This window comes from Ornithodoros turicata, chromosome 1 (assembly GCF_037126465.1).
Source record: "Ornithodoros turicata isolate Travis chromosome 1, ASM3712646v1, whole genome shotgun sequence".
NCBI classification, from domain to species: Eukaryota; Metazoa; Arthropoda; class Arachnida; order Ixodida; family Argasidae; genus Ornithodoros; species Ornithodoros turicata.
This window is the reverse complement of record NC_088201.1, coordinates 151075922-151100366: the sequence shown is the minus strand read 5'-3', so window position 1 is coordinate 151100366 and position 24445 is coordinate 151075922.

The following is a 24445-nucleotide window of genomic DNA, read 5'->3' as shown; positions in this document are numbered from 1 at the left end:
TCAATATGCATATATTGCGCGCATATACGAGCAAAAATGCGTACGGGCACGCAAACTCAATGTGGATCATGAAGAACCATTTGCGCTCAACTCAATCAAGCGAGGTATTTTGCTTTTTCGTCTAAGGATCTCACCGTTGGTTGCCAGGTATTCATTGAGCTTCGTGAGACAAGATGCTAGTCTTTTTTCTTTGTCGGTCGTGTCAGTATGAATCCTAATGTTGAAATGCTGTTCATAATGAATCTGTATTCTAATGTACTGTGTTCTAACATGTACAAATAAAACGGGAAAGCTGTGCAGATATGTCACCATTGTGCCACGATTTTTTCCGTGTCTAAGAAATACTCCGTAAGCGGAACCTTCACCAAGCATACCCCCCCCCCCTGAGAGCTCCCCCCCCAGCAATGAATTTCTGGGGGAATCACTGGTTCCATGTGTCCAAATGCAGCGGGTTTCAGTATGTATAAAGTATTATTGTGTCTCAACACACACTTCACATTGCTCTGTGATCATATTTCGCATTGCCGAAAGGTGTACCCGCAGCGCACGTTTAATTATTGCACGATTACGTCTTCCTTACTAGGCAGAACGGGGGCTCCTCACGGAGCAGATTAGAAGTTCAAATCCCGCTGGCGGAGCAAAAATAAACGTACTGTATTCCCAGAAGACACGTACTTTCGCCTTATTGCACGCGAAAAGGAAAATGATTGTGTGTACTATTTCCAGGCACCGTTACTTGAAGCTACCGCCGGCTATAAGAAACTGAGCAATCTCCGTGTGCATATGCCCACTAATGTAACATGGAGGTAAGTTATCTTGTTGATGTGTTAGATTTACTTCTTTTTCCCACATCAGTGCTTCAAGATACTGAATACTGAATCGTTCTGCTGTAAATTTTCTATTCTAGGTGAAAAGATCTAAGAAAATGCGTATAGGACATATGGTGTGCTTCATATGCGTATGTACTTGTCGATGTGGTGTTACTTGTACGATGTCGTGATTGTTGAACATGTTTTACGTGTTCTTGACGCCTGCCTAATTTGTTCGGTTCCAATTTGTTCCAGCAGAGATGGTCACTTCTGGGCACACCATCCTTCCTGGCCAAGTCGCGTGGAAAGGCATCCAAAACACGCTTGGCCTTGGATCACTTGCTGAAAGAAGACCAAGGAGGGGGCATCTCTTTTGCAAGGTTTCTCGTGACACAGAGTGAGTATTTCAATTTTTATCATCAATCAGTCTTGCATCACCTTATCGTTTCAATCCTTCACTCTGCAGCAGCACATTTCAACTAGAAACTGATATTATTCTGGCTTATTTTATCTAGCCATTTGTACCGCCGTTCTTTAGTGACATAACACATGCTTGTAACTTAAATGCCACACCTATGTCTCGAAAATTATAACATAAGGAGCTGGTGTCCCTTATAACTTCACATGAAATTAGGGCATTTTGTTAGGTTGGCATGCTGCTTGTCCACCCCTGAACATCAGCATTCCTTTGCGATTGAAATCGCGCCTTTTTACACACTTAGAATTTGCTGCAATAAGTGCATAGCATGGCGCATAATGTTCGGTGTCCCTCTCCTTATTTTTTGTCGGAAACAAAGTCGTTGAGTAAAGCTACTGGTCGCTGGCTAGTACATGTAGCTGCCTATTTTAATATATTGAGAGCTTGGTGATTTCACGCCGGATCAGGCAGGGTGGTCCGGTCGACCTCTGCAATTTTTTTCTTTCAAACATATTTTAAAGCCTTGTCCCTAGAAGGCATATTGGCGCTGGAAGAAGTTGAAAATAATTTGTGGTTATTTTTTAATGCAATATCATCCAGATGTGGGCATTTCGACCGTTGCGCTTCCTACGTAGTTTGATGCCGCGCATCATCATAACATTTTGACATATTCAGCTGAATTTGTTTTCCATGTATTGTCTGGGGTGGGTAGCACTGCATACGAAGTTCTGAAGACCTAAGGTTTGCCTTTGAGGAGATAAAAAATCGCAAAGTTGCCTCATTTGTAAAATATGGTACGTTTTGGCAGTGACGGCCAGTAGTTAACTACCTAAACTACCTGGATGTAGTTAAAAAGTAGTTATCAACTACTTGCAGAAATATAGTCGCAACTACTAGTTAAACCACTATTTCGAGTAGTTAACTACAGTAGTTAGGTTACTGCATGTGCCAACTACTTCCGATTTTGCCGCAAGCTTTACGACACGACTGTGCTTCCGACTTTTACCTTGAGCTACATGTTTGATGAGAACGGAGGTGTAGAGCAATTGTGCGGTGCATGTGTACTAACTCTTCACTTTTAATGCTTGTTTAGTGAAGCCTAATTTGCATGAATTTGCATTGAAACCGCACAGGGTGGCTACATGATCGATCATCGTGGCTAAGCTAAAATATTTTACGATCCACAGTGGCGCAGTCGGCACCCACCACAATATTTGTGCGTGGTGCATTGATCTGTGGCGAAGGAGCCTGAGTGTAAATGCGTACATCGTCCGTCGTAAGCGGAAGCTTTCACTCCATAGAAAATATTTCCGCGGCAAGCTCTTTTGTCAGAGCATAATATACAAGAATCAGGCAGTGGTCTTTACGACAGTATGTGAATTAAGCGACGTAGGCACAAGAGTGTATTTTAAATATCATTATCACTGCTTAGATGGGTAGAAATCCAGCGAACCGGTAGAGATGTAGGAAGGGAGTTGCCTCAGGACAAAAGCCGCCGATATTTCGAACAGAGACTGTTCTTCTTCTGCGCCCAGAAGAAGAACAGTCTCTGTTCGAAATATCGGCGGCTTCTGTCCTGAGGCAACTCCCTTCCATTATCACTGCTTGTGATTCATATTTAGGTGTCCAAGAACGCTACAAGGGATTGGTGTTGATGGACAACGTTAAGTAGTTATAGATGTAGTTAAAATACTTGCAGTAGTTAAAGAAGTAGTTTTAACTACTCCCCTGAAAAGTAGTACTAGCTAAACTACTAAATTAGAGTTGACTAGTAAAAGTAGTAGTACTAGTTAAACTACTCCTTGCGAAGTAGTTAGTAGTTAGAGGTCATCACTGCGTTCTGGGAACCTCACAACTCGTCCCTCATTTGTGATACCGAAAAGTAATCTGCATAATTGTGTTCGTCTCGAAATGCCCTTTCTTCGCATAGCAAGTACTTCGTATTGTGAATTAGGGCAACGGCCCCAACAGTCTTTTTATGAGGGGTGTCTATGGAAAATACGTAAATTCCACAGCGCGTATCCCATATACACACACCTCATAACCCATATACACCGTATCGCATATACACACATACATAACCTCACAACAACCGAGTTGTGAGGTTCCCAAGGCGTACCATATTTTACAAATGAGGCAACCTTGCGATTTTTTGTCTGCTCAGATGCAAACCTTAGGATCCTCAGAACATAGGATGCAATGCTACCCACCTGAGACACTAGATGAAAAGAAAATTCAGCTGAATATATCAAATAGTTATGAAGATACGTGGCGTCAAAGTGCGTAGGAAGTGCAGTGGTCGAAATGCCCACATCTGAATGATAATTCATTGAAAAATAACCACAAATTATTTTCAACTACTTTCAGCGTCAATATGCCTCCTAGGGAGAAGGCTTTAATATATGTTTGAAAGAAAAAAAATGGAGAGGTCGACCGGACCAACCTGCCTGATCCTGCGTGAAATCACCCAGCTTCTGTTTCTCCCTAGCAGTAAGAAAGTGTGGTACCGTGTGCAAGGCTGGTGCACCGCGATGCTGTGCTCTGCTCTCCACAGGATTTATTCATCCAGAATGCAAGAAGCATTACAGAGTTGTTTTTTTGCTATGACTGTAGTCTAAAAACTGAGTAGTAAAGAAAGTCCACTTTGATTACAAAATGTTATACTGGTGAGACGTAAAATGATTAGTGGGCAAAATGGATGCAAGGCAAATGGGGAGGTGGTTCCGATCATGATTTGTGCACGGAACAAAGAAATCAGTGTTAGATTCAACATGGAAATTGTGTGCTTTCTCTCCCTTTTTTTTCGGTGATGAGTAGTACTGGTGCGGGACGTGCATGTGTCAGTATGAAGGACATTATGGTGCAGCGAATTTATGTGGTACATATTTTATGTAAAAAACACAGGCGCGCAATTCTCTGGTGCATGGTGAGATTAGTGCAGTGATTTGCCGTAAGCTAACCTTCTCATTCCTGCATGCATCCCCCGTGGCACTAGTCATCAAAATGAAAATATATACTTGCTTCACCGACGACGTTGCTGATTCTTTCATTTAACACATCTTGTGATTAGAACTACCTGTTGAATTGCTTGGCATGTATTTCCTGGAATAATCTCAGTGACATCTGTGATTATATGAGCGAAGCATGGTTATTTTGTAACCAAACATATTCTTCTTTACGACAATTTTAGACCACATCTATAATGACGAACATTCTAACATCATTGCGTCTTCACACAGTCACTCCACACAAAATCATCAATGTCTAACAAGACTTAAATCAAATATGAGTGATTTAAGGTCTTTATGACCAGTATAAGACCTTAAAATATGTCTTCGCTTGTATTGGAAAGTACTCAGCTACCACTATAAAGGTGTCTGTACTAGTGCCACCATACTGAATGTGTAATGTGTGTGCATGTGGAGCTGCATTCCAATGGTAGCACTGTCGTACTACATATCCTGCATTTTTGTTCCTTACAGGAGTTTACTGTGTATCAGCCCTGCAGGGGCAGCAAGCTGCAGAACAGAGCCACAACCTACAAAGTTCTAGGGATTGTTTCGAAAACAGCAGAAGTGTAAGGGAACATTTTACTTGTTAACCAGATACACTTAATGTACTTTGCAACTCTAAGATGCTGTTTTGGTCACTACAGATTCAACAGACTTCACAGATTTTCCACCCTTTCTCTGTATGTACAATAAATGCTTGATCCTGTAGTCTATGACTTGTGTCACACATTACTGCCTTGCGCACATGACTTGCAATTCCACTAAAGAAGACACACAATTACACATCCTACGGTGCTGTTCCAAAATTTGTGGGAATTGATGCACTCCACACTTCAACCAAAAGTCGACTCTCTCAGGTGGCCGTGAAAATTACGGGAAAGAGCTGGCAACATAGCTGCCATTAAAATCCCTGTAAATTTTACGACTGCATTTTTTGTAAAACACCGTAATTTTCACGGGAAAAAAACAGCATTCTGGTTACATCAAAATTACTGTAAATTTAACGGCAGTACTTCTCCAGAAGTGGCCGTAATTTTAACAGCAAAACTCCGGCAACATAGCTGCCATTAAAATATACGTAAATTTTACGGTAGTTTTTTTACAGTGGTAGCTTGCCTGAAAAGATGCCTACTTGCTTGCGTAATCCAGGCATAAAGTGCAACCTAGGCCCCTCTAATTCACGCATCAACGTTCGTGCACAAAGTTCGTTGTCTCCGTCCCTCGGTCGTTGTGTCCAGCCTGCCGGTGATCAGGACCACTGGGAATCAGGGCGAAGATGAACGAAAATGTGCCGTGCAGACGAATAATTACTTCACAGATAAAATACGCACCTTGAATGACTCCAATCTTGAAAGCGTCGAACGAATTTCTTCGAAGACCGAGCAGACTCGTCCTCGCTCCCCGATGTTTCAAAACAAACTGATTTGCTGCGGTTCCAAGAAACGCATTCTCCCCAAACGTGCGATCCCTCGCGGTCACGGGTTCTAATTATTGCACTTCTTTGGTAGAATGATAGTGCTGACCCATTATGGCACTGCTGCATAAGGGAATTTATTGGCTGGTATTCGGAATCCCATGAAATATTTTTGCAGCGCATGGATATCGTGAGAAGGCGTTCGTACTCATGCGCCGGAAACATGCGGTACACATGAGGTACACCTGGTATAGATCGCGCTTTAAAGGTACCTAGCCGGTACGGATGGGTCTCGGAGCCCTTGTACCGTTTTAATTTCGCAGTGGTCGTGAACTGTACCTGCTGGTTCAGGACTGTACCTCATGTGTACCGCTGGGATCACTCTGGTTTACACTTCGCAAAATAAACTTCGAGAATAAACTCCTCGAAATAAATCACGAAAAAATCCACGGTGTAAAGATAAAGCGGTAAAAGTCAACTTTTGCGATAGAAACGCTTCACATTCAAACTTTCAAAATAAATCGTCTCTGATTGGTCGACAGGCACGACAGCCTCAGAGCAGCGAAGGCTTTTGACTCCCGCGTCTCAAAATAGTTCCCCGCAGGGTGAGGCCTTTTGGGGTAGGCTGGGAACGAGAGTACCAAGTCTGGACGAATCGTTTACTGTATTCTCTGCCGGATATCGGGATTCTGTTGACACTGCAGTTAATGCTTTGTCCTGCTGCTCGCCTGTCAAATTTGAGTATGTCGAACTCTGAATTCGTGTCATGTCACCAAATGAGTTCCCGGTGTTGGTTCCAGCTATGGTGGGCACCTGCTATATTGTGAAGTCGTAGAGTTGAAAAGTGACGACCGACGAAAAAGCCTGATTCCGATATCGTGTGGATGTGTTGTGTTTGTCCGTCTGTATGTGTTTGTGTGTGTCCTAGCCTCAGAACTGTTGAATCGTGAAATCGGAACCTGCCTGTGGTTTTCCTTGTGAGCCTGCGTTCTGATAAACTCAGGAAACAGGTACTGGACAGACTCTCGAAATGCATTTCTGCAAATAAGCTACGTATGAATGTGAAGAAATTGTTTGTTTGTTTGCAAGAAAAAAACTATTTTCTCTCGGATGAATAACTTGAGTCAGCAGAGGTTCCCTAATTTTTTGTAACCAGCACACGGTAGTCTCAAAGTGTAACGAAGTAAGATTCTAATTTCAGGAACATCCACATTGATTCGCGCACCTTCCTAGACAACGATTTTCCATGCAAAAGCTGCAAAAGATGTATCTAGACATAATACTTCAAGCATTTTGTTTTCACTGGTCTTTGAATACCCTGGAAACTAAGAATGCCATTTTCTTAAATAGCGTGAAATTTTCTCACATAAATTTTTGCATCTTTTTTATGCACGTGGATATACAGTGCAAATTCTGGTTATCAAAAGTCGGAACTGAAGAAAACCAAGCGCAATAAGTAACTGAAATCAGAAGTGCGAGAAATGAATGGCAAGCTCTGTTGTATTTTATTTCCTTCCTTTCTCTCCTATGATCTTCACATTCAGAAACCCCGAAGTACGTTTATTAGCAGGCCACTCTTTATGCAAAGCACCCACGTCAAGAAGAAGCCTAAAATGTACGGTACCAGCTACTTCATTGTATGGTACCCTTGCACCTATTTTTACAGCATATAAATATTAGGCTGAAATATGAAATAGTTGTAAAACTTGCATCCTGTGCGACATTACATTAAATGTGCTGCTTGCAGTTCTGCAGCGTTGTTTCTTCCTCACGTTCAAGTGAAAACCCAATAAACCATAAAAAGCCCATGGACGTCCTCATCTGGTCCAGACGTCCTCGTCCAATTTAAACATCATTAGGACATCCATAGGTAGTGTCGCAAAGGCTGTCAATTGCATGACATCCTGAGGATTGTATTTTGACATTCTGCTCTGGACGTAATGTGGGGCAGTGGAATTCGATATGCATGATACCAGGCACGTGCCCGGTACAATATTTTTCAGTTTAAATTGACAAAAATTATTGTGTACAGTTTCCTATTTTTGCTTCTTGGCCCGTGATGGCTGCATTGGCTGCATGCCAACACGAACTCTTGCGTCCTTGCCTGTTCACCATGCCACCAGCCAGCGCTGTCAGTCGCGCATGCGCAGTTTTGTTCGCTTGGCGCTGGTTCGCTTTGCTATGGCTCTAACGGACGTTTCTCATCGCGGCGACTGTACGCATGATCTCGAGCGTATTATTGTTCCGCTAACTCTGCAGCTATTAGAGGGTTTGTACTTTCGTTCCCAGTTTATGCTGTCGTTCTAGCAACCCGTCTGAGAAAGAGCGCATAAGGGGAAATGTTTCTGCCAACCCACAGCAGACCAGTCTTGCTCGTTTGAAATGTCAAGTGAGGACACGGCCCTGTACCTGAAGCCAAAATCGCTCTTTGCCATCAGGATTTTCGCCGTGTAAGGTGTGTAATCAATATAACTGTGAAATAATATGTTGCCATGCATTGTCATTGTAGATTTCCCTCCATTTGCAGGCAATCTGACCAACGACAGGGAGATGGAACGCAAGATGAAACTGTGAGCAACTTTGTGCAGACGGTGTGTATACGTCTCGACACCTACTGCACATGGCTATGCTGTCATCGTGTTTTCTGAAAAGATATTTCTTGCAGATTAGGCGTGTATGGCGCAACGTGCACCAGGAAGAAAGACGCAAGCATTGTGTTCAATGTGGCGGAGACTCATGCACGTCATTACAAGATTTGCAAATGCTTTGAGAAAGACAAGTTGGACCGGAAGTGAAAATCTATGTGCTTTTTTTCATTGTTGTTCATCGACCGATCATTGCGAATTTTGTGCCTGCGTGAGACGAATGCTCAGGTGCGTTTATGATGAATGGGGATGCTTTCAGAGGTACGTACTCGTGAGTGGTGAATAAAGTGATTTCTTGCTGATATCCACTGTTTCGCGTGGGTTTTTGCGGGTTCTCATATCCCCCAGACATGAGCGGCTTACTTCGCAGAACATTTCAGAAAGCATGTAGACAGCGACGGGGAGGGGCGGTGAATAGCTTGCCGTTGCTGGCCACACAGGAGCATTTTCAAGATTGCAAACAACAATGTGCAATGTGCAAACACAAACATAAATGTTAACAAAGCTGTTATGAAGCAGTGACTGCAATTAATCTGTAGAACTGGGCAGAACAGTTGAATGCATAGTTTGGTCAAAGTGTTCTATACCGTCATACAGATGGGATATGAATGAGCTGACGAAACATTTTTCTTGCGTGAGAACAAATACACCTGTAGGTTCTCAAAATGGAAAAGCAAAGCTTCGATTTTCGCGGGAGAGAGGCATCTTTTATTTTGTTTTTTTGTTTTTTGCTTCCTAGATGGCCTCAACTGACGAACAAGCTGCAGCACATTATGGTGACAATTTTTTATATTTTTTAAAGAAAAATAAACCTGTAGATTTTCAATACGTTGCAGGAGAGAACTAGTTATACAAATAAGGGAAGATTTCTTTTAGACGACCTATATGTGAATATACTATCTGAAAAAAAGTAGATTTTTGCAAGTGCTTGATATTCTCAAACACATGGTTAAACAATGAATGTAGATCAGCTTTATATTTTTATGTGAAGCTAATCACAAGCAATTAGTTACAAGCATAAATAATGTGGGGTTCCTTCAAGAATGCTAATTTGTCAGAAATTTATTGTAAACTTGACCCCAAATGTGCTCCGTTCTTGAGTTCTCACCACATCACCAGATTTATTCTTATTCTACATACCCTTTGGGATGGCAGACCCGTGCTTCCCCTCTAACACCAGGCAAGGAAAGCGCACAAATGACGTATATGTAGATGTCAGAAGGAAGCTCGTATGGGACAACTTCATATTTCGGCACAGTTTAATGCGCCCCATTGTTCAGGAAAACAATATGATGATTTACATTCGATATATGCATCGTCTAAAAAATGCACACATTTTTTTTCAGTGATATTTAAGAGAGTGAAGCTACATCTCTGGCTGGTTTTGGCTGGAAGAGCCCAGGTTGACAGTTACACAAGCTGATGTATGTCAGCATTGAAAATATAAAGGAAAAAAAGGCAATTTAAAATGCCTCACTCAATTTACTACTATTCATAGCTTGCACCTTGACAGGTGTTTTTATCCTAAAATGGTTTCATTGCCAAAATCAACGAGAATGACCGTCATCACATTAAGAAGTTTCAACTGTATACCAAGTAATAACAAACATGTGCTTACTTTTTCTGCAATCAAGATGTGAATTACATCGTTGAGTTGCAGGCTTCAGTGAAAAATCACTGCTTGTGATGTCAGTGCTGAGTGAGTATGGCACTGCTAGTGACGCAACATGTGATTCCAGTGTCTTTCACCCCACCCCACGTTATTTCGTGAGCAATTAGTATCACAATCAATCAGCTTGCATGATGCACTTATGAAGGGTAATTTCATGAGTGCCAACAAGCATACTGCAATGCTAATTTACAATGTAGTTTGTGGCTTTGGAGCACACTCATATTCAGTATGCCACGTGAACTAGAGCAGCATTTTCTGCCATAAACATTAGATGAGCGAATACCCCAAAAAATGTAAGCACTGTTTACGTGCATTTGACAACCTGCATTTTTATTACTGAGAGGCTGTCTTCGTAGCTAGAGGGAAAGGGTGCTGGCAATGTGGCACATGTTCATAACATGTAGAACCAGAAAAAAAAAAATTGACAACATATCATGATCTCAATCATGTCATTGTGTCCTTGTTTCTGTCTCCTGTTCTGCATTTGTTAATCTTTTTGTGTAGTTGCTGGATTTTAGCCCAACAGCAGGGGTCAGCAATTAGAGAACATCCAGAAGATGCAAGGCATACATTTCCTCATTCTCCACATTCCTCATTCAAGTAACGTTGAAGAAGTAACCATGCGAAAAAACAATACAACAGTGAAGCTCGCTTCAGTACACTACAACATGTCACATGTAACAATATACAGTATGCCTCAGTGTTTTCCAAACCGTGTGTCAGGACCCCCATTGAGGCCGCGATAGCACAAACGGGGCCCAAGAGAAAGCAGATGAAGTGAGCGCAATATGCCACAAAACCAAGGAAACTATCTCTCTACGACTGCATTATATTGAAGTTGTTTTACAAAAATGCAAGTTCAGTTCAGCGCACAATCAGTCGGGAAACAAGCTAACTTGCAGCAATGCTTTCAATCAAGTGTGTCGCAGTATTCCTCACTGCATCATGACGAGACCGTGGACCTACATCAGACGCTGCATGTATACTAGTATAACATGCATATTTATTTATTTATTTCGAGAACCCCAAGGGCCGGGAGGACATTACATGGGGGGTGGGAACTGGAGCGTAAGATACATTTACATCAACTTGATATAAACAAACAACCAAGCAAAAAAGGAGAACGCAATTAGCAGTAAGTAAACAGGAAATAAAGAAACGACGACAGTACAAACTTATATGAAAACAAGTATTAAAGCGTGAAACAGGGAGTTCATTCACATAGGTACAGATAATTAACAAATATGATAAGGGGAGGTGAAAAATTTCAAAGCAACTGACATACAAGCGTGGTGATCTTGTGGGTGGAGTGAACAGGAGAGGGTGTTACAAAATACTGTATGCTCTATAATAGTTGTGAGAGGTGATGGGAGTTGTTCCATTCGATGGCAGTTGAACAAAAGAATGATCTGGATAACGCATTGGTATTACAATGAAAGCATGTGACCTTATTACTGTGGTTGACGCGAGGAAAAATGACACTCGGGCAGGTGATGGGCGATTGGTGCGGTGGCAAGATGAAAAAAAAAACAATGGAAGAGGGCTAACTTGGCAAGACGGCGACGATGTTCGAGTGAGTTGAGATTAAGATTTGATTTTAATGCGGGTACAGAGGTATCGAATTAGTAGTCGTTGGAAATGAAACGGGCAGCCCGATTCTGGATGGCTTCTAGGGCGTCGCAGAGATACTTTTGGGGAAGGTCCCATATAGGTGATGGATATTCCAGCTTGCTTTGTGCAAGAGCCGTGAACGTTAGGAGCTTAAGATGGAGGCCGCAAACCTGAGGGTGCGTCTAACAAAGCCTAGGGAGCAAGAAGCGTTAGTTATTATGTGGTTGATGTGCTCGTTCTAAGTTAGGTTGGAGGAAAGGTGGATTCCAAGATATTTGTAAGAATCTGCTAGGGTTAATTTGATATCACTTAGAATGTAGGGGAAGGGAGGAAGACAGGAGACCCGTCTTCGAGAAAACGACAAAATGCGACGCTTCGCAATGTTCAGAGGCATTTGCCACGGCATTGCACCAACGCCGGATTAGTTAAAGGTCGCTTTGTAAGGTTAGATGGTCAGAAGGAGAGAGGATTTGCCTGTACACTACACAGTCGTCAGCAAAGAGACGAATCGTGGAAGATATGCGTGAAGGAAGGTCATTTATATAGATAAGGAAAAGGAGAGGGCCGAAGACTGGACCCTGAGGGATGCCAGAAAGCACAGGTACATCTGGGGATAGGTGGTTGTTGCAAGTAACAGATAACGTACGATTAGTCAGAAATTGACCTATCCAACGGACGACATACGGGTCGAGGTTAAGCAGATAGAGTTTGTATAGAAGCTTAGAGTGCGGCACCATATCGAAGGCCTTGCGAAAGTCTAAGAAAGTGGCGTCAGTCTGATGATTATTGTCCACGTGGAGAAAGATGTCGTGAACAATACTGGCTACTTGAGTTTCACACGAAAAGAGCTTTCGAAACCCGTGCTGCAAGGAATAGAAGAAGCATTTTTCTTGAAGGTACTTAACTACGTTGGAGTATGCGTTCGAGAATTTTACATACTATAGAAGTGAGTGAAATGGGGCGGTAGTTATTAACGGTGTGGCATCTGCCTGATTTGTGAATAGGGACAATCTTCGCCCTCTTCCAGTCCTGTGGTAAAGCAGAATCTTAGAGTGACTGAGTAAATATGCAACATAGAATCTTGCTGGAAATAGATCTCGTGTTGTATAGAACCTTCGGGTTAATAGAGTCCAGACCAGCACTTGACGATAGCTTAAGCTACCCAATGATTTTACAAATACCATGAGTGCTGATATGAATGGGGATCATAGGTGAGGAGGCGATTACTGATACTAATGGAGTTTTGGGTGTACCCGTTATCGGTTTTGAAAACGGATGAAAACAAGGGAGCGAAAGCGTTGACGCAGTCGTTGTCGGCGGGTGTCAGTTAGACTGATAAGGTGGGATTTTTGCGGAAGTAAAATTTTTCAAAATTGTGTTGGTTTATTATTCAAGAGAGACGGGAGGTCGATGGTAAATAACTTATGTGTCACTTCCTTGATCGAGCGCCTGTATTCCCGTTCACAGTAGTGAAATTTAGCCTGTGATACGTCGTCGCCAAGACGCTTTGCCTTCCTGAATAAACGCTTTGTCTTGGTTAGCATGATTTTAAGACTTTTCGTGAACCAAGGATTGTGATCATAAGATTTCACTCTTATCTTTGGAACATTGTACTCGGTAAGGTAGTTTATGTTGTCACAAAGGGGGACCAGTTATCCTCAATGGAGTGAGGCGAGGTGCCATGAAAGGAATTTTCATACAGAGCTTCAAGACCCTCGTTGATTGGTTGGAAGTTAGCTCGAGCGTAGTCGCCCTATTGAAAAAAGCACTAGAATCATCCTGGTGTTTTGGTGGCTGTGATTTGGGACATTCCTGGTGCCATGTTCCTATTGTCTGTTCTCTGATGTTCCACACCAGGACCTCTGATGTGTGCGCTCAGGTGTTGCACACCAGGATCCCTGGTGTTTTGTGATGCTCCACTTTTGAACCTTATGATGTCTCATGCGTTCAATCCCGCGATGTGCTTGGTCAGTCAGGAAACCTCACAATGGACTAAAAGCTGTGCATAGTTGTAGACATGTGTGTATGAGAGAGAGAAAGCAGGACAGTGCAAGCGCGGCACCACAGCACGAACATGGTGTTACTGCTGTCCTGTTTGTTTTTCTCCAAGTGTTCAAAACTATGCACAGCTTTCACAGCCTCGTGAGGGCCCTGAGGAGTCAAGGACCTCACGGTATCGAATGCGTGAAACTGCATAATGGCCAATAGTCGAGCATCATAAAACACCACGAAGGGATCCTGCCATGCATACATGAATGTGCAACATTCAACCAACACGGTCTGCTCATTATTCCGGTACTAAGGCTGCTTGGGATGTACTCATTAATGTTAGCGACTCCTCAAACCAGTCAACAATACAACAAGATATCAAACGTTTCTTTCTACTGCAAAGGTGTCCCAGCTGTTAGCAGGCTACTAATTGTTTGCATATAGTATACTGAGAATCAGAAATAGGAACAGACAAGTACGCGTAACAAAACTGTCTATAGTACTGCTATCATTGATGATACAGATTTAGGAGAAGTATGCACTCCACAATATAAAAGTACAAAAAGCAGCAATGTTATTTCTTCTGCGAGTGTGAATACATAACATGCGGCACAGTTATAATTTAGAAAAGCGAACTCGATCAACTCTTCAGTCATTTCCGGTCCTCTCTTCTTGTAGCCCATATCCCATGAATAATCAGTTCACATGATGCCGGACGAAACGCGCATTCAAAGACGTCATACCAACGACCAGTCGTCACATCTACCCCGAATGCATCTCTTCCACACTTCCACTTGTGCACAGGTTGGAAAGCAAATTACGACATATAATGCAGAACTTCAGAAACACATATTCAAATTTGTTCACATTCGTGCGCAGTTTTCATGTTGAAAACCAGGGCGGAACCCTACCTCAACCACCTCTGCCAGCTCATTGAGTTCAAAACAGACACTAATGCCGATGGCGCTGTCGCTGTGTTATGTGACAATGAGAGCGTAAAGTTTCGCTTTCAAACTGGAGTGAAAGCCGCAAAGCGTGTCAATTTCGACACCCGGGGGAATTATTTGCGATGCAAATTATCATTCCTTTGTAAAAGAAGTTGCGCTAAGGAACTCATGATCATTGTAAATAGCGGTTTTCATGGTAACAACGTGTAGTGCTCGTACCCTGGCGCCTGTAGGTCTGGTGTCTGTGAACCACACCAGACCGTTCTAACGGTCACATTAAAACACTAAGTCTGTCTAGTGTGTACACCAAGCATTCTAGAAGGCACCAGAATCATTCTGGTGTCGTAGTAGTCCACTCTGGTGTTGACATCAGGAGAACTCGACAGCACCAGAATCACTCTGGTGTCACGCCAGAAATGTTTGATGTGCACATTACAAACATCAAAAATGTCTAGTGTTAACGCCAGGAACATCAGGAAACACCAGAATAATTCTGGTGATTTTTTCAATCGGGCGCGTATATGGCTTTATCGTTGAATTTATGAACATTTGGACGACTTGAAGAGATATCTTAGAAAATGGCCTTGTGGTCACTGAGACCATCAGTGACATGCAAAGAAGTGATGTGCTCAGGATGGCAGGTTAAAACCAAGTCAAGGGTTGACTGCGTGGCATGAGTTACTCGGGTAGGATGTGGAACGTCATGCGATAGATTAAATGTAAGGCATAAATCCGCAAGCAGTGCCTCTCGTGAACTCCGGGAAAGATTGCAGTGGAGCAAGTCCCAATTTATTGACCGTATATGTATCAGCGTATGTTGAAGGTATATATTACTGCATATGTATCAGGGCAGATTTCAAGCTTCCTGAGCGCGCACAGACGGTGATCTCAGTATCTCGCGACGTAACAGACGGAGAAAGACACCGGCTGTCCACAGCCATCCCGAAGGCTATGCCCATCTTTGTTGATTCACCCACGAACCCACAGGAAGACTGCCGAAGCTCTCCCACTAGTATTAAGTACCTGTAGCTTGAACTACAAACATTGTGGTGCACACTCCACAAAACGAGAACAGGTGATTGCTGATTTCATGGGCGCAGCCGGCCATGCGAGCCGAGAAGGACAGTTCAACAGAGGAGCAATTTTAGGTAAGTCCGAACGTGGCGCCAGTTGTCGGTGTAACAATTTCTCGAGTGAACCGAGCTCGATCAGCTCAGATAGCGCTTTTTTTCATTTTTTAGTATTATGTATTATTATTTTTGATTCATTTCCAATTCTAATTCCAATTCCATCTCAACCGCTCAGCGCGCTGACACTAGTGCAACGTAGAGTCAATAAATATCTCGCTTCCTCGCTTCCCTAAGGAGAACAGTACTTGAAGTATATTCGTGTTCTGTGATTCCTTTATCCCACTCTACGTTCCAGAAACATACTGCTTCTGAGCCAAGACAATATAGTTGCGAGCGCAGTTGACATACAGAAGTGTCCCGTACCGTGAGGACCCCACCCCCCACCCCCCCAAACTTGCGGTCGCCACGGTTACGGTTTTGGCCCATTTGCATGTCAAAATTCAAGGATGGATATTTTAATACACGTACGTGTTTCAAAATTTTTAAACGTGGTGTAGATTTTAACTAGGACAGTCCCGCATATCGGTATCTGGCTTTTGTTCAAGACGTCCTTATTAGAGTTAATTAATGAATTTAATTGATTAGTCATCCTTATTAGTCATTATAGTATTTCTTGGAAAAGATACGCGCCCGTAGAAGTCAACTGTGAAAATGATGTGCTCTCGTGACTTTTTTATAAAAATTTGTCCAAGCTGAAAGACACACACACACACAAAATAAACGGGGTGCCACAAACGCATACTTCGTGGTCGTAGCCATTTTTAATAGATATTTTTTTTTAAATAAAACAACTAGGACTACGTATAGATTAGTTTCGCACTTACGCGAATGCGAGTGGAGGAAAACCTTATCTGCAAGGTATTCTGGCATTCTAATTTCCATAATTCGAGATGTATTTTTAATTTTTTTATGAAGCTGTTTTTCTTTCTTTCGAGAAACAGAAAGAGCTGAATTGCTGGCAATCGTTTTAGATATGAGATGAATCCTTCATCTGTATGCTTCAAATTATTATCCACAGAGTTGACATTTGTTTTTAGTGCACCGTTTCAGGCTTTCCATTATGGAGATACCTGGCTCGCACCAACTCGGAAGTCGGCAAGGAGGAGTGAGCCCTAACCTAACCTGAAGGAGAGCACTGCGGGACATGCAGTTAGAGATTGAGAAGTATGGCATATACAAAGAGCTCCTCGGAGGGAAAATTCAGGGGGGGGGGGGGGGGCAGAGCCAGCACCGTGAATACTGGAGGAGTGGTGGACTGTTCCCCATGCCCCATATTCCGATTTATACCGAAACTAAACAGGAGCAGCATTCCAAGCTAGGGCTCCGGAACGAACCGACAACAGTAAAAAACAATAAAGAAAAAGAAAAAAAAAACAAAGAAAAGAGAGGAAGGAAGCACAAAAAAGGTACATTCGCTTGAACCGCAACGGGTAAAAAAAACATAGCAAACACGTTTTTCTTGTGCCGGCCATCGGTATTTAGCAGCCTTCTTGAACCCTGATGTGGATTACAGGCCCAAATAATGACAAATGAGCAAGCAAGCATCCTCGCTGCTCATCTGTTGGTGTTTTACGTCGTTTGAAGTACAAATTGTTGCACCTACCACTAGCGCCACATTCACGTTCAATTGCTCCTCTGTTGAACTGTCCTTGTCGGCTCGCATGGCCGCGCCCATGAAATCGGCAATCAGCTGTTTTCGTTTTCTGGAGTGTCCACCAAACTGTTCACAGTTACAGATACTTAATCCGAGTGGGAAAGCCTTGGCGGTCTTCCTGTGGATTCGTGGGTGCATCAACGAAGATGGGCATAGTTTTCGGGATGGCTGTGTGTGCGACAGCTGATATCTGTGCGCTGAACTGAACTTTCATTTTTTTAAAAACAACATCAATATATTGCAGTTGTAGCGAGATAGTTTCCTTGGTTTTGTCGCATGTTGCGTTCACTTCATCTGCTTTTTCTTTTCGCCAAGTGGTGTAACCCCCGCTTTGACTATTGACTTTGACTGATAATTGGCACGGTTACTTCTTTAATATTATTGGAATTACTTTCATCTGATACTGTACCATTAAATAGGATAGGAATCCATTATGGTTTAGAATTATTTTTCATTTGCAATATTCCCACACTGATCTTGGTCACAAGTTGTCTCTCATTAAATTCCTTCCGAGTTGTATTTCACACTACTTACAGCATAATGTGAGAATGAGAAAATGTATGCTTCACATGTTCTCAGCATTCTCTACAGCAACTGCTCCTGGGCTTAGAATCCAGAAACTACACACACAAAGAAACAAAACAAAAACAAATGCACAACAGACGACACATCAAAAAAGACACGACAAAATGATTGGGATGTGTTATGCTCTACATTTTTTTCGTGTGTGTCTCTCTGGTTCTGCATTTTTGTGAACATGTGCTATGCTGCCGGCACCCTTGCCCTTTAGACACAAAAACACCCTCATACATAAAAATGCAGACAAAAAGGTAGAGAACTCCAACTTAACATAACAAGAGAGAACAAAGATGGGGACACAGGAAGCTTCTAGAGTCTTGGCACATACGCAGTGACCCCTCGGTTTATAATAAAAACCGTGGCTCCTCCCCGAACAATACTCCCATTCCCTTAAACAGTGACCGGTTGTGCAATCTCTCATTCAGTTTGGCACTGATGATGTCCGTCGCATGACGGATGAAACGTCTGAGTAAACCTTGTTATTTTGTTATGTTAAGTCGGAGTTCTCTACCCTTTTGTCTAGTTATGTCGTCTCCTGGCTTTTGGAGTATTTTTGCATGAAGATGCAGGTTGTGAAAGGCACATAAACACTGCTTACATTGCTAACCTGTCCCGTCACAAGACATGTGAAAGGATTGCCAAATTAAAATTCAGTAATACAAAAATGATTCTGAAATACATAATTCCAATAGAAGGGAGAGTAAACATTGGAATAACAGGTAAAGGTAAATCACTGAAGTGTTGGCATTCTTCTGATGTGTATGATATACTGCTCTACTTAACCCATGACATATATGTTGTCAAACATTAACTTCTTGCATTCATCATCAAGATGCTATACCTATTCCATCTAAGCGACTCGTCTCTACGCGGACACGTGGCACACCATTTTGGCACAAAGATTTGATATCTCTGATTGTTGGACATATAAAGCAAATACTGTGCCAAAATTGTGTTACCTACATGATATACTGCATCTGCTGAGATATGTTACGAGAGAAATACTCCTTAAGCGATTAAAGGAAGTGCATACGAGTACATATGCTTTGCAAAGTTGTTCCAAAGTTCCAAGTAGTTGTTACAAAATATGTTCGTGTTGAACTGGCAAGCATTAGTCATCTCATAAAAGAAACTACTGAGAAATGCGAAGCCGCAAGCACTGTTGCATGGCCATGTTCACAATGGGCAATGACGCTTTTCACTTTGCGTACCGCGGACTGACTATGCTCAATGAGTGGTTTGCAGTGTTTATGATTGATGTAGGCCATGCCAACTACCGATGAACTTTGCAGAGTGTGCAATGATATCTTTTGTGAACAAGACAAACGTCAATATATTCCCATGTAATTTTGATCCTACAATTAATTGAGTTGAGGGTTTCAGGTATTTAGGTGTGCACTTCTCTTCTGATATTTAGTGGAAATCACACAGTAGTTACGCGTCATCTAAGCCTCTTAAAAAAATTGTCTTCTTGAAGTGGACACGAAAACTCCCTTTCGCAGACAGTACGCTGCTGGCATACAAAGCCCTTGTACAAAGTGCCTTAGAAACGGTACAAATGACATCATACTGTTCATCATAAAAACAAATGACATCGCACTGTTCAACAGAGCCACCAATTTGGTACAGTTGAGCTACGCTCAAAGCTAGGGGGGACGAGTTCGCATCAAAAAGGCACGGTCTTGAGGGGATTACGGTGGTCTCTGAGAGAGCACGCGACTTTCGGTCCTACTTCTATTTCAAGAGGAGGCAGTGAACAAGTGTCCATTCGTGGAACCCAGCCCTCCCCTTCCGATTAGTTTCGGTATCAGTCTGTCTACCAATGTCATGACATTTATATTATGTTGAGTTTCTTACGTGCTGTCCGGGACATGTATGTAGGTAGGTATGCCAATAATTTTTTTTATTGTTAACCTTTTTTGTACTTTGAATCCCTCGAAAAACCATTGCGCAGCACCAGAACACAAAGGCTACATAATGACCCAGTTTCACCAACCTTTTCAGCATCTGAACTAAGATGAACGGTCATTAAACTATCTGCTTCACTAAAGGAGTTATTACAGGAATATTCACCACATCACCGATGAAAAAAAAAAGCAGTGTCTGTTAAGTTCAAGAATTGGCAACCCTTGATATTTGTTCAGTTAACCAGAGTTGGTGAAACCGGGCCTATGGAAGTCGCCGAAACATTCATCACGTCACAAACCAAAGTTTGTAAAATGAATTGAGAGCTAGCATGAAGCTTTGGCAATTGTGAGTAGCATTTGAACTGCTACCTATGTAGCTGTAGCATAATTACAAGTAATACAGAAAAAGTAGTACAAAATTTGAGGGTGCTCTACTCTATCTTCCTCTGCATGGTACTAAAAACTGTGATGATTCCAAATGCTCATCCTCTTGGCAAGATTCTGTAGCAGATTTATCAGCCATTTGTGTTCCTATTTGTGGTGCTGTGGCAAACTATCCACTCCACCCACATACCAGCATTCCTAGGTTACACATAACATGTAGTTGAAGTGTATAGGGAGTCAAGTCCTGTAGATCACATAAACAACATACAGAAACCGTCACTGAAGATTTTTGTTTAAGTTTAATTTGTAGAAGCTTTCGCTTGGAGGTCCATACTTCCTCAGGTCCTACCTGAGCAAGTGTCGACCTCCACGGAAAAGCTTGTACAAATTAAACTGACATCAATTACAACGTGAGCATCTCCTTTCGTTGGTTGCAGTGCGAAGGTTTCAACGAAGCGGGAAATGCTTGTGGCACGGACACCGCATCCTGTCTCCCTTGTGACTGCATTTGAAAATGCGACGGCGCTCACAAGTGTTCCTCAGGCGTCAGCTCACTCACCACTGCATTCCAGTTCTGAACTCGAGAGACTCTTCGTACGTAGGATACTTGTGTCGGCAAACATCACAACACGCGCTGAGTCACTTCGACACACTAACAAATCTGCAAACTTCTCTTTGAACAATGTGGTCATATGGTGGTGTCAACTAACATCGTCGAGACGCGAGACGGCGTCAACGCCGCTGCCAGCTTCTCTCCCTTCTCTTCTCGTAACTGCCCGCCAGACAGGCAGCTCGCGAGAGAATGCTCTTTTGAAACTTTGCCAACCAATAGCGGAGCGCGCAATGTCTTTCGGCCAATGGGTATCAACTATGATGCCTGACAGAGGAATACCACGTGTTTATGACGTGCAAACATTTTTAGAGCCGGGAAGACGGGGAGCTATGGGTGCCTGGCTAGACACGCTACGGGTCACCGCTAATCAAGCCTAAGCATGCGCGTACGGCAAACATGAGAGAAAAGGCTTAACACGAGCGCGGTCAAACAACGCGCAAACTTCGGCAAATCTCTCGTTGGTCACCGCTAAACAAGTCTAAACATGCGCGTACGGCAAACACGCGAGAAAAGGAGCACGGTAAAACAACGCGCAAACATCTCAAATCCATCCGACAGCCAGGCAGAAACTGAGCGGGCGCTGGGACTGTGGAGCAACCGAGCGTACGTCTGCTCTCGACGGCAGCCAGCGAGCAAGTGACTGGGGCGCCGCGCCTCGGCAACTACGCATGCGCGCACGCGCTCCTAGCGCCCTTTGCGCCGCCCGCCCACGGGTGGGTTCGGCTTCGGCTTTGTGCTCCTTCCATTGCGCGCGCTCCTACCGGCGACGGGTGGCTTCTCCGTTTCGGCTTCGCTCTCGTTTCTTTGCGCGCATTTATTTTTATAAAGGCAGCGCGTACTGCGTCATCAATACGTGAAGATGTTCAGCTAGCACCGTTACAAAATTGTTCCCGCACCCACGCTTCTTGGGAAGAAGTGGAGAAGGAATGTTTCAGCAGCGAAAGTCCCCGCAACGAGCTTGTCGTCACTGGTTTTCGCTACGTGATAGACATGGTAGGCTTTGGCAATATGGGAGAGATCTCGCCGGGGCCGCCGCAGGAGATGGTGCGTAGGATCTACGCCCGTTACAAGAACGTCTGCATAACGGTTCCGGACGGACCCCTGACTGATGAGCGAATTTGTGGGTCTGGTCAACGCCGAATTCAACTACATTGCTGCAGACATCGTGGACCTTCTCGTTCCTGCCGTCGCTCATATTAAGCACGCCCTGCGGAGCAGCGACGTTTGCAAGCAGTCTACATCGTGAACTTTGTCACCGATTTATTGAAACACTGTTTTGTTATCGAAATGGAACGCACTAAACTGTCTGAATAACTTTGACGAGACTTTGTGTTTTCTTTCACTGAAACATCTTTATTGAATTCATACAAAGGAGTTGGACGATAGATGCCTGCACCCTCCCTGACTTGTCTGATCTCACTAACAGAATCTTACGAGATGATCAGACATGCCAGACAAGAAATGGGGAATCTTCATCGTAGCGCCGTCACTGCGTGGGTCACTACACCAGCACGATGACGGAATGGTCATTCTTTTCATATACCCATTCCGCTACCACACTGCCACGACGACTCGTTCTTCTCCTGTCTGAGAGAGAGAAACAGAGAGAGAGAGAAGCATGTCTCGACTAGAACTTTTATTCTCGATTATATGCGCGTGTAGCTCTTTGTTCCACGGTCACTCGGTGCCTGACGACAACGCTCTTGGGGTCTCTTCCGGGTTTTCCGATGCTGCACAAAAAGGGAGTACTATCGTAATGCGATACCCGTCAGAACACCAGCAAAGCTTACGGTATTTGCAGCTTCCATAAGGGAAGGAGTGTATCGCATCCACGAGATAGCGTTTGTTGTCGTACGGGACCAAGCTCTTCTTGAGTCTCGAAAAGGTGTACATTGTTTGCTTTATACTCTGAATGGTGCACTGCTTCTGAGAGACTGCCATTTCATTGAACAGAGAATCACGGTACACTTCGTGCAATAAATGTTTCCTCACCATGTCTTTCTTAACTCCATTTGCTCTTGCGATCTGTTTGTGTGTACCAGCCAAGAGAATGCTGTACATTTTGGCTCGGCTGGCTACGACTTCCTGAATAACTGCGCCTCCCGTCTCGTCTTTGAGGTACCCCGTCTGATTCGCGTGCTCGTCGTTGAAAAGCAGGACAGGAGGACAGATCTAGCTCACTCTCAATTTTCATCAGCTGCTTCTCCAGGGTCTCACACGTGAGAGAAAAAAATATGCTGTCCGTATCACTATAGATCAATTGCACTGGACACGTCAAGCGAGAAAAGAGCGACTCGTAGATGAACCTGTACATTCGGACTTTGGATATCTCTAGAATGGCAAAGCCCGCGTAAAGGGGGTGCGTGCATTTAACCCTCTTATTCTGCATCTCGTACAAGATGCACTTGTCACTCAGAATGTGGAAATGCTGACTGTTGATGGAACTAGCTTTTCGGAGCGCGGTTGTTTCTTTGTCGTAGGCAATGGTATACTTTTTCATACGTCTCACATTTTGTATCGACTTACCGAACGTGCTGTTCGACATGGCTTTGTAGAGAAGTCGCTCGGATTTCGTGGTGGCGGCATTCCTCAAAGCAACGTTTCTGTGCATGAAGGTTCTCAAAAAATTGTCTTGACGAAACGAGAGGATGCTGTGAACACATTTTATTTTCATGCCCAACCTCACGTACACAGCCAAGCAACGCATAATGAACGACATAGCGTTCCTTGTCGTAGCACGTCAGCAAGAGTTTATTTGTGGGAGGAGCGCTCTGCTTCAACGCATATTTCAAGTGCCGCTGGTAGGGGGAGAATTCGTTCTCGTCCACGCACCTGTGTTAGGGTGCCAGGGGAAAATCCCTGGTGAGCGCGTGCAGTTCTTCGGGATACGACAAGCCTACCACGAAGACATAACCTACTTCCGAATCGTGAGGAATGTTGGGAAAATCGATCTCGCTCCACCTCGAAGGATCGGCCCACTCAAAACCACCTGTTTGGAGAGGAAAATTCATCGCGCACGGATACAAACTGTTCACGTCGAGGTACTGGATAAAAGACTTTTCTTCCTGGGGATCGTAATCGTCGCACCCCTCGTGATTTGCCCGACAGTATATGTGGAAGGTGTTACAAATGCCTCCTCTGATTCCTTGCTCGATCGTTTCGTACATCTCCTGGTCACTTATGAGTTCGAGCTTGACTTTAGTGAACTTCAGAGCGCTGCTCCACGCGTAACTGGCAAGAGATACGGTGCGTAAGATATCTATCCTATCCGTTTCTTGCGCAATTCTCCTTAAATATAGCACGACGTCACAGAGCTGACAAGTGTCAAGCGTAACGTACAGACCCGTGTAACCGCCGAGGTCCTTACATTCAAACAATTCGAAAATCTCGAGGGCGGACTGATAGACCTCGTCCGTGATCTCTTGGTCGTTCAGGTCGCTTTTGAAAGCTTCCTTTGGCGGTAGCGCGGGCAACCATTTCTAGACATTGTACATTTCTAGACTATCGACGAAGGTGTACGGATAAATGCCCTTCCTGAGGAGGCGACGGAAACGGTCACCAAACATTTGACGGGTACAATGAAACGCACTCTCGCCTCTGCTGGCGAGCAGAGTTTCCACCAGGTTCGACAAGGAGAGGTTGAAAAACTGCGTGATATCGCG